The sequence below is a fragment of the Schistocerca americana genome, chromosome 6 (assembly GCF_021461395.2).
Source record: "Schistocerca americana isolate TAMUIC-IGC-003095 chromosome 6, iqSchAmer2.1, whole genome shotgun sequence".
Classification (NCBI taxonomy): domain Eukaryota; kingdom Metazoa; phylum Arthropoda; class Insecta; order Orthoptera; family Acrididae; genus Schistocerca; species Schistocerca americana.
The window spans coordinates 577,349,652-577,364,433 of NC_060124.1; the positions used below are offsets into that span (position 1 = coordinate 577,349,652).

A 14,782-nucleotide genomic window follows, 5' to 3' on the forward strand; every position below is an offset into this window, starting at 1 on the left:
CCGACGAAAAGAAAGTCCCATTCATGCTGTCGTTGCGCGTCAACATTGCTTGGCAACATGCCACACGGGCAGCCGTGTGGTCGTCCGTTAGCATTCGTGGCAAACACCTGGATGACACTTTTCGCATTTTCAGGTCGTCATGCAGGATTGTGTGCACAGAACCTACAGAAATGCCAACTCTGGAGGCGATCTGTTCAACAGTCATTCGGCGATCCCCCAAAACAATTCTCTCCACTTTCTCGATCATGTCGTCAGACCGGCTTGTGCGAGCCTGAGGTTGTTTCGGTTTGTTGTCACACGATGTTCTGCCTTCATTAAACTGTCGCACCCACGAACGCACTTTCGACACATCCATAACTCCATCACCACATGTCTCCTTCAACTGTCGATGAATTTCAATTGGTTTCACACCACGCAAATTCAGAAAACGAATGATTTCACGCTGTTCAAGTAAGGAAAACGTCGCCATTTTAAGTGTTTAAAACAGTTCTCATTCTCGCCGCTGGCTGTAAAATTCAATCTGCCATACGGTGCTGCCATCTCTGGGACGTATTGACAATGAACGCGGCCTCATTTTAAAACAATGCGCATGTTTCTATCTCTTTCCAGTCCGGGAAAAAAAATCGGAGCCTTAGAACTTGAATGCACCTCGTATATCACTCAGTCTTAGTAAGGTTGGTTGCAAAAACTGCAAAATGCAGGCTTAGCATATCTGTCCTGCGTTGACTACAGTTCCATGAACACAAATTAAATAATGTTCTCTGAACTAAAGTCAGAAGAAAACTAATCCTCTGTCTTGATGTGCTATTCGAAGAACAGTACCAAACAAACAGTACACAGTTACACCCGTAGGTAGGCGGTCTTCTACGAGTGATAATCCTAGTCACTATTGTCTTTCTACCGAAGACTAACCACAATCTGTCCATCGGTCGCTGTTACTATCTATAAACCGCAATCGCGAAAGGCTACCCTGACCTTTATCAAAGTCGGAAACGTGATGGTACGCATTTCTCCTCCTTACACGAGGCAGCACAACAACGTTTCACCAGGCAACGCCGGTCAACTGCTGTTTGTGTATGAGAAATGGTTTGGAAACTTTCCTCATGTCAGCACGTTGTAGGTGTTGCCACCGACGCCAACCTTGTGTGAATGCTCTGAAAAGTTAATCATTTGCATATCACAGCATCTTCTTCTTGTCGGTTAAATTTCGCGTTTGTAGCACGTCATCTTCGTGGTGTAGCAATTTTAATGGCTAGTAGTGTATATTTGTCCAATGAATACCCGTTTATCATCTGCATTTCTTCTTGGTGTAGCAATTTTAATGCCCAGTAGTGTACATAATGCAGTGATGTCAGTTTGGCATGGAGATGTATCCTCGCATGGACTCTGACGGCTACAAATTGCACTGCAATGGCTTGGAGCAAATGGGCTTTGATGTGTGGACGGCCGCTTTAGAGTCTGGTGACGGCGGTTGCACTGCCACTTCCGTTAATGGCGTGTAATAAAATTCCGAATTCGGCCTCTGCCAGCCGAACTTCTCTCTGCCATAACCGATAAATGTGCTGAGTAAGGCGGGGCTGACACAGCCAATCCACCAAAGCAATGTGCAGTTGTCAGCTCCTAGGTGACAGGATTCATCGCGAAGACGGGAATCATTTAGTTTCCATTGTCCCCTACTAAGTCTTGTCCGTTATTAAGCCAAGCTAACGACGTAGATCAGTAAAAGCCATCGGTCATATCTCAGCACCAAATGTCACCGCGTGGAGCTCTCACGACACCGAACCCTATCTAAACGACGACTAGAAAGGTAAGCATACCCGCAATTGTGTTGGTGGTGTAGGGCCCAGGTGTCTTACAGCGCGAGGTCCCATTCCACTGTGGGCAACGAGGGGCACTCGACCAAGTGTGGGTCCTCTGGCAACGGAACACGGCTGAAATCGCCGCCCACTATGTAACACTCGGCGTTTCCTTGAAACAACGGGGTCACTTCCTCAGACTAGAAGACCGTCCTTCCTCGGTGCTCCCCTTAACAGAGTGGCCGTGCAATCACTACCATCGCCAGCAAGTAAACTATATCCGTCGTAATCGTGAAAGTCTAATCTTACGTCAGGTCACACCTTTTGGGGGAAAACAATTCGCATGTCCACTGCCCATAGAGTATCCATTAACACCTGGACCTTTACCGGTGCGCGAATACCGTTGATATTAGTGATTGTTGTGCGGTATACTCGTGACATCGCAGTTTGTAAGTCTGGCTGGGAATGGTCACTCCATCGTCGCCCCAACACACGAGTCAGAGATCAACTTGCTTCGTGGCCCGTCTGATGCAGCACTGGCGAGGGACATCGGTTGATTATCTATCTCCTGCGTCGTCACATCGCTCAGTTCCACTCCATCAACCCAGTCTCACAGTGAATATTGTGGGACAGGTTCTGTCAGTTGGCGTCCGACACTCCCGTCAACTGGGGGTCATCTTGCTGCCACAGTAGCATCCATCTCGTCGCCACGTGTTTGGCGTCCCAGGTGGGCCAGTGGCAGCTGTGTGACGGGAGAGGCAGCTCAAATGGTTCAAATGGCTCCAAGCGCTGTGGGACTTAACATCTGAGGTCATCAGTCACCTAGACTACTTAAACATAACCAACCTGAGGACCTAACACCGATCCATGCCCGAGGCAGGATTCGAACCTGTGACCGTAGCAATCGCGCGGTTCCGGACTGAAGGAGTGGCAGCATTTAATCCAGCTGGCAGTCACGTGTTGGGGTCGTCCTCTTCCTCGGTCAGGGCACCTCCCTCGCGCAGCCGCCTCTTCTTACACCGTTTCGGGGACTTCTGTTTGCATTGGCGCGTCTCTGCGTCAGAAGTGGGTCGAAGGTCGGTGTAATCCTCTCGAACAGCCGCTTCCAAATCGGGAAAAGGGGTCGACCGTCTCATCACTTGTTCCTGACCCTAATGTAATTGTGGGGGGACAGAGATGCTGCTGGACCAAATGTGACTGCTTCAGTACAGAACTGGGGGCAGAACTCAGGGTCACCTGAGATGGGAGCAGCTTATGGTCTAAACCCACATCATATCTCAACACCTCCACATATGTGAGAGGGATGGACGTCATCTGCGACATCACTGTTGGTTGCGCAGGATAGAGCAGCTCCAGACATCTCTGGATGCAGTCCGAGTAAACATGTCCTTCTTGTCCGCAACCTGAGCAGGTCATCGGTCGTCCGTCCTAAATCCTGATAGAGTGACATCCACACATGGACACATACGGTGATATGTGTTTTTGGAGCTCAATTTGAACTTGACACACTGCACTGAGTAAGAGATATGTTTCAGTTTTCCATTTTTCCTCCATATGGCTAAGAATTGTGTCATATGGCTTTACACCTTCTATCACCGGAGCGACGGGAACATTAAAAGGGGAGTTCGAAAACGCGAACTGCTTGAACTCCCACGCCAGCGTGATCAGCTGCCACCACAATCACGTTGAAGCGGTAATGTAGTAAGCTGCATTTGAGCCTTTGAGGATAATTTCTTTTCAAATTAATGTGCACTACGTTCTGTTACCCTTCTAGCCAAGTTGACATGGAAAGTTGTCGTTGGAGTTTTATTTTTATTTTTCTGTCACACTTCCTTTATTCCTTCTTCACCCTTCCTGTCTGGGTGTGACCTTCAGCATAGGTCTGTAACTTTTGGTATTTCAGTTGCCTGTATTTGTTAAATTAATAGTATACATCAAATACTTCAGTTTGACATGTGTTTTGAGAATATCTTTTGAGTTTAGAGGAATTTTTCCTTGTGGGTGACTGAAAATTTTCACGCCAAACCACTGTGGGCACAGAGTCGAGTAGATGCGTGGCTAAAGGCACCTTCAGTGCTTAATTACGTCAGTACGAACTAGTAAATAAAAATGCTTGTAGTCAGTGTGCATGATGCCAGTTTGTGTTCTGCTAAACTACGTATTTTCGTCTGTGTGCTTGGGTGACTGGTGGAACCATGTGCTTCGCACCAAATCATTTTAAGGGGTGGGTTCTCACTCAGTGCTAAGCGGTTGATTCATTGGGACATTCTTCTTATTATTAAGATCGTAATGCTCACGTAAAATTTTGCATCAAAATATGATAAAATTGAGTGTGACTTGTGAAATGTGCCGTGGTGGAATTTTGAGTGCCTATTGGTTTGATGTAGTGTGCGGTAGTTTACAGAAGAGATAGAATGATGTTTTCAGTATAGTGATCATTACCTTCTGTATGATGTGGAAATGCAACTGTGGTTGTGTGGGTCATGTTGTTGAAATTTGCGAAAGGTAGGGCAGAGTTCATTGTAACTCAATAGTTATTAATGGTAGGATAACTTCGGTTTCGTTAAGGGAATTCAATTGAACTGTAACGATGGTTTACACATTAGAGACAAGTCAGAATATTCTTTGCAGCTTAGTAGCGTGATATCTGCTAACGTTGCGTGCCAAGAGGGCACGCTATACAGTTGCGTATCAGAGTTATTCAGATATTTGTTACACCAGAACCAATATTTTGGGACGTATTTGGAACAAAACCTTCATTAATGTTACTTTACTGTGTCTTGTGTGGGAAACAGGAATAATTCTGGAACATGTTGACGACACGACTTGCGCAGCCACTCCCACCTCTCTTGTTTCACAGCCTATTCCATGTGTTTATTAGACAGCAAAGCTGATCATTTGCATGCAGAGTGTGTAGTGTGGCGTCGAAATGTTCTCGGTATGCGTGGCACCCATACTTCATTAAATAAGCTCATCCTTTCGGCCCCAATGGTGTGGCAACCGTTTTATTAACTTAGGAAACCAAAGTACGGTTGCTGATATTTTATGGTGTCATTACCATTTTTTCTTTATCATTATGATTGCTATTCAGTTTGATTTGTCAAAGATCCTTTATAATAGCTTGATTACCGAACGTAATATTCGAATGGTCATGTGAGACTAAACTTAGATATTAAAAAAACTGATTTTGTTACTGTGTCAGATCTCTTGTTCATTAGATAACTTTTCCCTACGTGCCACCTTAAAATCATTCTGAGATTTGGTAAAAGGACAGAAGGAGTTAAACGTTTTTGAACTTTAATTTTGCTTTGTATCTGAGTTGATGAGTAAAGCATATAATGGACGAATCATATGTGAATCTCCCTCTTTATCGGTTGTAGTGGGACTTATTGATAGTACGCTAGCGTTATCCGTTACGTTGAGACAGTAATGAGCAGAGTAAGAGACTGTAACAAAACTGACAGAATACTCAGCTAGGACCTAAGTAACTTGTAGAATAATGCCTAATGACAAATCATGAGATTCCGTAATAACACATATGAGCCAATAAAAAGATAGGAGGAAATAGAGGGAAGGTTACAATGTTCCCAACAGAACGGCAAGCAAACTAAGAAGTCAGGTAAGAAGAAGGGCCCTCCGGTGGCACCAACAGCAACACTCCCTACCAATTCTGCACCTGCAGATGAGGTGCAGATCTCAGCGTCCCCTGAGGACCTGAGGATCTCACTGATGCCTCATTTACAATAAGAGTGGCAGTAGGTGACCCTGAGGCGTAACCTGCCTCCTTGCGTGCTTCATGCCTTCCCAACCTCACGATAACGTCATCCTCTAGTTACGGCAACTCTTAAGCTTTACACCTGCTTTCTGCATTGCACTCCAGGAAACCTGGTTCCCGGCAATGCGGACCCCTGCCCTTTGCGGCTAAAGTGGATATTATACGAACCATAGCGACTATAATAGTGTCAGGTGGAGTTTTTGTACTGAGTATGCAGTGAGCCTGTGTCCCTTCAAACCCCTCTTGGAGCTGTGGCTGTAAGGATAAGGACGACGCAGGAAATAACTGTGTGCAACGTATACCTTTCTCCAGATGATGCAGTACCCCTGAATCCATTGGCTGCACTGATTCATAAACCCCCTAACCTTTCCTACTTTTGGGAGATTTTAACATCCATAACACCTTGTGGAGTGGCACTGTGCTTACTGGCCGAAACTTTACTGTCTCAGCTTGACCTCTGCCTCTTAAATACAGGTGCCCACAAACATTTCAGTACGGCTCATGGTAGTTACTCGGGCATTGACTTATCCCTCTGCAGCCCAGGACGTCTCCCATCTGTCCACTGGAGAGTCCACGATGACTTGTACGGTAGTGACCACTTTCCCATCTTCCTGTCACTCTCTCAGCGTCATTCTCCCTCTACCAAGATGGACTTTAAACAAGGCAGACTGGGAAGCTTTCACCTCTGCTGTCACTGTTGACTCTCCCCACATGGTAACATCGATGTCATGGTTGAGCAGGTGACTACAACAATCGTTACTGCAGCGGAAAACGCGATCCCTCGCTCTTTAGGGTGCCCCTGGCGAAAGGTGGTCCCTTGGTGGTCGCCAGAAGTCGCTAAGGCAATTAAGGAGCGTCGGCGAGGACTACAGCACCTCATAGCCTTTAAGCAGTTCCGTGCCCATGTTCGCCAGCTTATCAAAAGACGGAAGCAGGAGTGTTGGGAGAGATACGTCTCGACCATTGGGTGCCATACGTCGCCTTCCAAAGTCTGGACGAAGATGAGACGTCTTTTTGGGTACCACACCCCAATAGGTGTGCCTGGTATTAACATAAATGGCGTGCTATCTACCGACGCAAACGCGATTGCGTAGCCCTTTGCTGAGCATTATGCTCGAACCTCTGCATTGGAGAACCATCCCCCAGCCTTTCGCACCCTCAAATGGCAGATGGGGCTGAATGTCCTCACGTTACCTACACGCCACAGTGAACCCTATAACGCTCCATTTACAGAGTGGGAGCTCCTCAGTGCCCTTGCACATTGCCCCAACACAGTTCCTGGGCCAGATCGGATCCACGGTCAGATGATTAAACACCTCTCATCTGACTACAAGCGACGTCTCCTCATCATCTTCAACCGAATCTGGTGCGATGACATCTTTCCATCACAATGGCGGGAGAGTACCATCTGAGCCAGATCGCTGGTTGATCATCAGCGATCGGCTTGTTATCTTTGGCGCGTCCCCCGGCATGAGCATCTTTGCGTTTTCGGCTGGGGCGCGCGGGACGGCGAGAGGCAGTCGGTTTGGGGCGGCCGGTGAGACTGGCGGAGTTGTGGCTCGGGCGTAAGCACATGAGTGACGTCTGTTGCGCTGGGGCTGTTTGCTAATCGCGAAACTCCTGCGGCAGTTACTGGTTGCCTGGAAGGCATTTCATATAAACTGCGCCAAGCCTTGCAGTGAGAGGGGAGTCCGGAGTTGGTGTTGGCCTAGATGTTTGTACAAATTCAGGTGCCTGTGTGAGAAGCGCGGCGTGGGCCTGTTGGTTGCTTCGTCCTTCTGGCAGCCACCGCAAGTGGATGTTCGGCCGGAATGTCTACAGTTTGTGGTGAGCATAGTGTGAACAAGTTCTCGTAGGATGTGCTCCCAGCCTGACTCTTAGCCTGTGTTATTTCTGGGTGCCGACCCCTTGTCTGTTACTGCTTCCGGGCGTCCTGTAAGATTTCACAGAAAAACTGTTTTTGTGGCATTCTGTGTTTCTGGCTCAGCCTCAGCCTAGAAAGGGTAAAGATTTGTGCCTCAACTGAAAAGGGGGGGGGGGGATTCCTCAACGCTGTAATTTAAACATATAAAAAAATCGTTCTTTCAGAATAAGCGCCTGTTTCTTTGGGACACTGCAGTTGAAACGGGAGTGGCGTAATGTTAATGAGTATTTGTTATTCGTCAAATGAAGTGTATTTAATGTCTTGCTGTTTTCGGGAGCACGCAGCTGTGTTATTGAACTCATTTTGAAGTGTTATGTCGGGTGAATGACTGCTCCCCACTTCAGTGTATTCTTTTGAGTAGTATTGTAAAGTTCTTTGGATATTTGTCAGTGGGATGTATTGAATCAATTTTGTTTTTCTCTTTCTTTTGAATTACGATGAATTGTTTAGTTTATCTGGTTATTGGCTTGACTCGCACTTCACGCACTAAATCAGCTGATATTGAAATTGTTTTTTTATTCCTGTTTAATGTCAGACAGATTCAAATGTAACTTCATTTATGTTATTTGAAATAAATGTGTTGGATTGACCTTAATGAATTATGTGCAATCGAAGTAAGGGTGCCAGTCCTTCATCAGTGCTTAACAGTGGCGTGTGGTTCGGGTTGTGAGCCCCGTGCTCGCTCCACCATCATTCCGGAGCTTAAACTCGATAAAAACCCGCTTGTTGTGGATAGCTATCAACCCATCAGCCTCACAAACGTTCTCTGTAAGCTACTGGTACGTATGGTGTGTCCACGGTTGGGTTGGGTCCTGGAGTCACGTGTCCTACTCCATGTCAGGGCGGCTTCCGCCAGAATCGCTCTAACACTGATAATCTTTTGTCCCTCGAGTCTGCCATCCGAACAACCTTTTCCAGACGCCAACACTTGGTTGCCGTCTTTTTTGATTTACGTAAAGCGTATAACACGACCTGGCGACGTCATATCCTTGCCACATTATACGAGTGGGGTCTCCGAGGCCTGCTCCCGAATTTTATCCAAAATTTCCTGTCACTTCGTACTTTCCGTGTCCAAGTTAGTGCCTCCCACAGTTCCCCCCATATCCAGGAGAATGGGGTCCCACAGGGCTCCGTATTGAGTGTATCACTATTTTTAGTGGCCATCAATGGTCTAGCAGCTGCTGTCGGGCCGTCCGTCTCACCTTCTCTGTATGCAGACGACTTCTGCAATTCATACTGCTCCACCAGTACCGGTGTTGCTGAGCGGCGCCTACAGGGAGCCATCCACAAGGCTCAGTCATTGGCTCTAGCCCACAGTTTTAAGTTTTACGCCTCAAAATTGTGTGTTATACTCTTCTGTCGGCGTCGTACCGTTCATCCGGAACCAGGACTTTACCTTAATGACGATCCACTCACTGTAGAGGAGAAATATAGATTCTTAGGACTGGTTTGCGACTCCCAATTGACTTGGCGTCGTCATCTCCGTCAGCTTAAGCCGAAGTGCTGGCAGCACCTCAATGCCATCCGCTGCCTGAGCAACCGGGGTGCTGATCGCTAGTCCTTGTTCAATCCCGCCTTGACTATGGGAGTGTGCTTTATGGTTCTGCGGCACCCTCAGCGTTGCGTTTACTCGACCCAGGGCACCACTGTGGCGTTCGCCTAGCGACAGGAGCTCTTAGGACGAGTCCGGTGACCTGCGTCCTGGTGGAGGCAAGAGTCCTTCAGTTGTAGGTTAGGCGTGCGAAATTACTCTCCAGTTACGTTGCACACGTTTGTAGTTTTCCTGCGCATCCGAATTACCGTCTCCTTTTCCCGCCCACGGTGGTTCATCTCCCTCTAGCGCGGTCCAGGTCAGGGCTTACAATTGCCGTTCGTGTGCTATCCCTTCTCTCCGAACTGCAGTCCTAGCCTTACCACGTATACTTGAGGTTCTTTCAAGAACACCTCCATGATCTACACATAAGCCGCGGCTTTGCCTTGACCTTTCACCTGGCCCAATGGACTCAGTTAATCCTGCGACTCTCCACTGTCACTTCCTCTCGATTCTCGACATGTACCGCAGCCATGAACCATGAACCATGGACCTTGCCGTTGGTGGGGAGGCTTGCATGCCTCAGCGATACAGATGGCCGTAACGCAGGTGCAACCACAACGCAGGGGTATCTGTTGAGAGGCCAGACAAACATGTGGTTCCTGAAGAGGGGCAGCAGCCTTTTCAGTAGTTGCAGGGGCAACAGTCTGGATGATTGACTGATCTGGCCTTGTAACATTAACCAAAACGGCCTTGCTGTGCTGGTACTGCGAACGGCTGAAAGCAAGGGGAAACTACAGCCGTAATTTTTCCCGAGGACATGCAGCTTTACTGTATGATTAAATGATGATGGCGTCCTCTTGGGTAAAATATTCCGGAAGTAAAATAGTCCCCCATTGGGATCTCCGGGCGGGGACTACTCAAGAGGATGTCGTTATCAGGAGAAAGAAAACTGGCGTTCTACGGATCGGAGCGTGGAATGTCAGATCCCTTAATCGGGCAGGTAGGTTAGAAAATTTAAAAAGGCAAATGGATAGGTTAAAGTTAGATATAGTGGGAATTAGTGAAGTTCGGTGGCAGGAGGAACAATCCTTTTGGTCAGGTGATTACAGGGTTATAAATACAAAATCAAATAGGGGTAATGCAGGAGTAGGTTTAATAATGAATAAAAAAATAGGAGTGCGGGTTAGATACTACAAACAGCATAGTGAACGCATTATTGTGGCCAAGATAGACACAAAGCCCATGCCTACTACAGTAGTACAAGTTTGTATGCCAACTAGCTCTGCAGATGATGAAGAAATTGATGAAATGTATGACGAGATAAAAGAAATTATTCAGGTAGTGAAGGGAGGCGAAAATTTAATAGTCATGGGTGACTGGAATTCGTCAGTAGGAAAAGGGAGAGAAGGAAACATAGTAGGTGAATATGGATTGGGGGGAAGAAATGAAAGAGGAAACCGCCTTGTAGAATTTTGCACAGAGCATAACTTAATCATAGTTAACACTTGGTTCAAGAATCATAAAAGAAGGTTGTATACCTGGAAGAATCCTGGAGATACTAAAAGGTATCAGATAGATTATATAATGGTAAGACGGAGATTTAGGAACCAGCTTTTAAATTGTAAGACATTTCCAGGGGCAGATGTGGATTCTGACCACAATCTATTGGTTATGAACTGCAGATTGAAACTGAAGAAACTGCAAGAAGGTGGGAATTTAAGGAGATGGGACCTGGATAAACTGAAAGAACCAGAGGTTGTAGAGAGTTTCAGGGAGAGTAGAAGGGAATAATTGACAGGAATGGGGGAAAGAAATACAGTAGAAGAAGAATGGGTAGCTCTGAGGGATGAAGTAGTGAAGGCAGCAGACGATCAAGTAGGTAAAAAGACGAGGGCTAGTAGAACTCCTTGGGTAACAGAAGAAATATTGAATTTAATTGATGAAAGGAGAAAATATGAAAATGCAGTAAATGAAGCAGGTAAAAAGTAATACAAATGCCTCAAAAATGAGATTGACAGGAAGTGCAAAATCGCTAAGTAGGGATGGCTAGAGGACAAATGTAAGGATGTAGAGGCTTGTCTCACTAGGGGTAAGATAGATATTGCCTACAGAAAAATTAAAGAGACCTTTGGAGAGAGGAAAACCACTTTTATGAATATCAAGAGCTCAGATGGCAACCCAGATCCAAGCAAAGAAGGGAAGGCAGAAAGGTGGAAGGAGTATATAGAGGGTTTATACAAGGGCGATGTACTTGAGGACAATATTACGGAAATGGAAGAGGATGTAGATGAAGACGAAATGGGAGATAAGATACTGCGTCATGAGTTTGACAGAGCACTGAAAGACCTGAGTCGAAACAAGGCCCCGGGAGTAGACAACATTCCATCAGGACTACTGATGGCCTTGGGAGAGCCAGTCCTGACAAAACTCTACCATCTGGCGAGCAAGATGTATGAGACAGGCGAAATACCTTCAGACTTCAAGAAGAATATAATAATTCCAATCCCAAAGAAAGCAGGTGTTGACAGATGTGAAAATTACCGAACTATCAGTTTAATAAGTCACGACTGCAAAATACTAACGCGAATTCTTTACAGACGAATGGAAAAACTGGTAGAAGCGGACCTTGGGGAAGATCAGTTTGGATTCCGTAGAAATGTTGGAACACGTGAGGCAATATTAACCTTACGACTTATCTTAGAAGAATGATTAAGAAAAGGCAAACCTACGTTTCTAGCATTTGTAGACTTAGAGAAAGCTTTTGACAATGTTAACTTGAATACTCTCTTTCAAATTCTAAAGGTGGCAGAGGTAAAATACAGGGAGCGAAAGGCTATTTACAATTTGTACAGAAACCAGATGGCAGTTATAAGAGTCGAGGGACATGAAAGGGAAGCAGTGGTTGGGAAAGGAGTGAGACAGGGTTGTAGCCTCTCCCCGATGTTATTCAATCTGTATATTGAGCAAGCAGTAAAGGAAACGAATGAAAAATTCGGAGTAGGTATTAAAATTCATGGAGAAGAAGTAAAAACTTTGAGGTTCGCCGATGACATTGTAGGTCTGTCAGAGACAGCAAAGGACTTGGAAGAGCAATTGAACGGAATGGACAGTGTCTTGAAAGAAGGATATAAGATGAACATCAACAAAAGCAAAACGAGGATAATGGAATGTAGTCAAATTAAATCGGGTGATGCTGAGGGAATTAGATTAGGAAATGAGACACTTAAAGTAGTAAAGGAGTTTTGCTATTTATGGAGTAAAATAACTGATGATGGTCGAAATAGAGAGGATATAAAATGTAGACTGGCAATGGCAAGGAAAGCGTTTCTGAAGAAGAAAAATTTGTTAACATCGAGTATAGATTTAAGTGTCAGGAAGTCGTTTCTGAAAGTATTTGTATTGAGTGTAGCCATGTATGGAAGTGAAACATGGACGATAACTAGTTTGGACAAGAAGAGAATAGAAGCTTTCGAAATGTGGTGCTACAGAAGAATGCTGAAGATAAGGTGGGTATATCACGTAACTAATGAGGAGGTATTGAACAGGATTGGGGAGAAGAGAAGTTTGTGGCACAACTTGACTAGAAGAAGGGATCGGTTGGTAGGACATGTTTTGAGGCATCAAGGAATCACAAATTTAGCATTGGAGGGCAGCGTGGAGGGTAGAAATCGTAGAGGGAGGCCAAGAGATGAATACACTAAGCAGATTCAGAAGGATGTGGGTTGCAGTAAGTACTGGGAGATGAAGAAGCTTGCACAGGATAGAGTAGTATGGAGAGCTGCATCAAACCAGTCTCAGGACTGAAGACCACAACAACAACAACCGCAGCCATGAAGTGGTTTACACCGATGCTTCGATGGCTGGTGGTCACATTGGCTTTTCCTATGTTCATGGAGGACGTATAGAACAGCACTCCTTACTAGATGGCTACAGTGTTTTCACTGCAGAGCTGGCGGCCATATCTCGTGCTCTTGAGCACATCCGTTCATGCCCAGGCAAGTAATTTCTCCTGTGTACTGACTCCTTGAGCAGCCTACCAGCTATCGACCAGTGCTACCCTCGTCATCCTTTGGCAGCGACCATCCAGGAGTCCATCTATGCCTTGGAACGGTCCAGTCGTTCAGTGGTATTTGTCTGGGCCCCAGGTCACGTCGGAATCCGAGGCCAGGCTGTCCAAACAGGCTACGCGGAAACCACTTCTGGAGATGGGCATCTCCGGAACTGACCTGCGTTTTTACTTACTCCGCAGGGTTTTCCGCTTTGGGAGACGAAATGACATAGCAGTACGCACAACAAACAGCTTGTCATTAAGGAGACTAAGAATGTGTGGAAGTCTTCGATGTGGTCCACTTGCAAGGAATCAGTTGTCCTCTGTCGGCTTCCGCGTTTACCGTAGGTGGCTAACGCACGGTTACCTCCTCTGTCGCGAGCACCCACCTCGGTGTCGCTGTGGCTTACGTATGACTGTCGTCCACTTCTTGCTGGACTGCCCACTTTTAGCCACTCTTCAGTGGAATTTTAACTACAGTTTTTGGACCTTTTTATTCTTTATTTTTGACTCTTCCAGCAACCAAATGGCAACGGCTTTGCCGCAGTGGATACACCGGTTCCCGTCAGATCACCGAAGTTAAGCGTTGTCGGGCGTGGCCGGCACTTGGATGGGTGACCATCCGGGCAGCCATGCGCTGTTGCCATTTTTCGGGGTGCACTCAGCCTCGTGATGCCAATTGAGGAGCTACTCGACCGAATAGTAGTGGCTCCGGCCAAAGAACATCATCATAACGACTGGAAGAGTGGTGCGCTGACCACACGCCGCTCCGATCCGCATCCTCTTCTGAGGATGACACGGCGGTCGGATGGTTCCGATTGGCCACTTGTGGCTCGAAAACGGAGTGTTTGCCAGTAACCAAATCATCACTGAGCTATTCGATGGCACTGTATGGTGCCAGTGGGGGTTAGCATCGCACTGGTACTGGAGACTACTCATTGTCACGTCGAGTTTCAAACTTTTTCAAACAAGTCGAAGAAATATTCAGTTGTACGTATTTGGCGTTTGTTGACTTTGCAGGGGCAATTTCAAAACGGAAATACTTACCGTAGAACTCATTTAACTTTCATCTCGAAATCTTTCATTTAATTTCATCAACATCATTTCAGCTAAATTCGTTGCATTACCTATGCTTAACCTTCTCAAGTTATTCCACGGCGGTCTAAGAATTTGGTTGCCTATTGTCCACGCTTAGTTGTTTTCTGGTTTTACCCTACTTACGTGTCCCTCAACTTTTTGATGAAGGGAGAGACTATGAGTTGTTGTCTCAGGAGACAAATTGATGTGCACCGTGAGTATGTTGAAAGCGTTACTAAACCTTTCCAATAGTCTCAAAATACGAAATGAAATTAGTCAGCGTTGGCCATTGAGTCACATAACTGCCATAATTTCTAAAATGGCAAACAATTAATGCGCTGGAGATGAATTGATTACACGGCACCTGTTGAACGGACATCAGCGCGAACTTCTTGGAATATTGTGTGCTTTCATCCTAGTCTTCCTATTCTACCAATGGCTGTGGGGTCCTCGTGTTATGGGGTGGTACCCTACACAAACTGTTATCCACCAATGAGCTCCTATTCCGTATTGGGCTAAGTGTCAGGGATCAGCGCAGCCTCTGTCCCACTACAGGCACGCTACAGCGTAGATTTACCTGTCCTGGTCACGAAACGAAGTGGCACTGGCTTAAAAAACAAGTAGCGTT

At 46.2% G+C, this 14,782-nt stretch overlaps 1 pseudogene; it reads left to right on the plus strand.

The window, feature by feature from the left end:
* Positions 1 to 13,605: 13,605 nt before the first annotated feature.
* LOC124620407 lies at positions 13,606 to 13,723 on the plus strand (annotated as a pseudogene).
* The last annotated feature ends 1,059 nt before the right edge of the window (positions 13,724 to 14,782 follow it).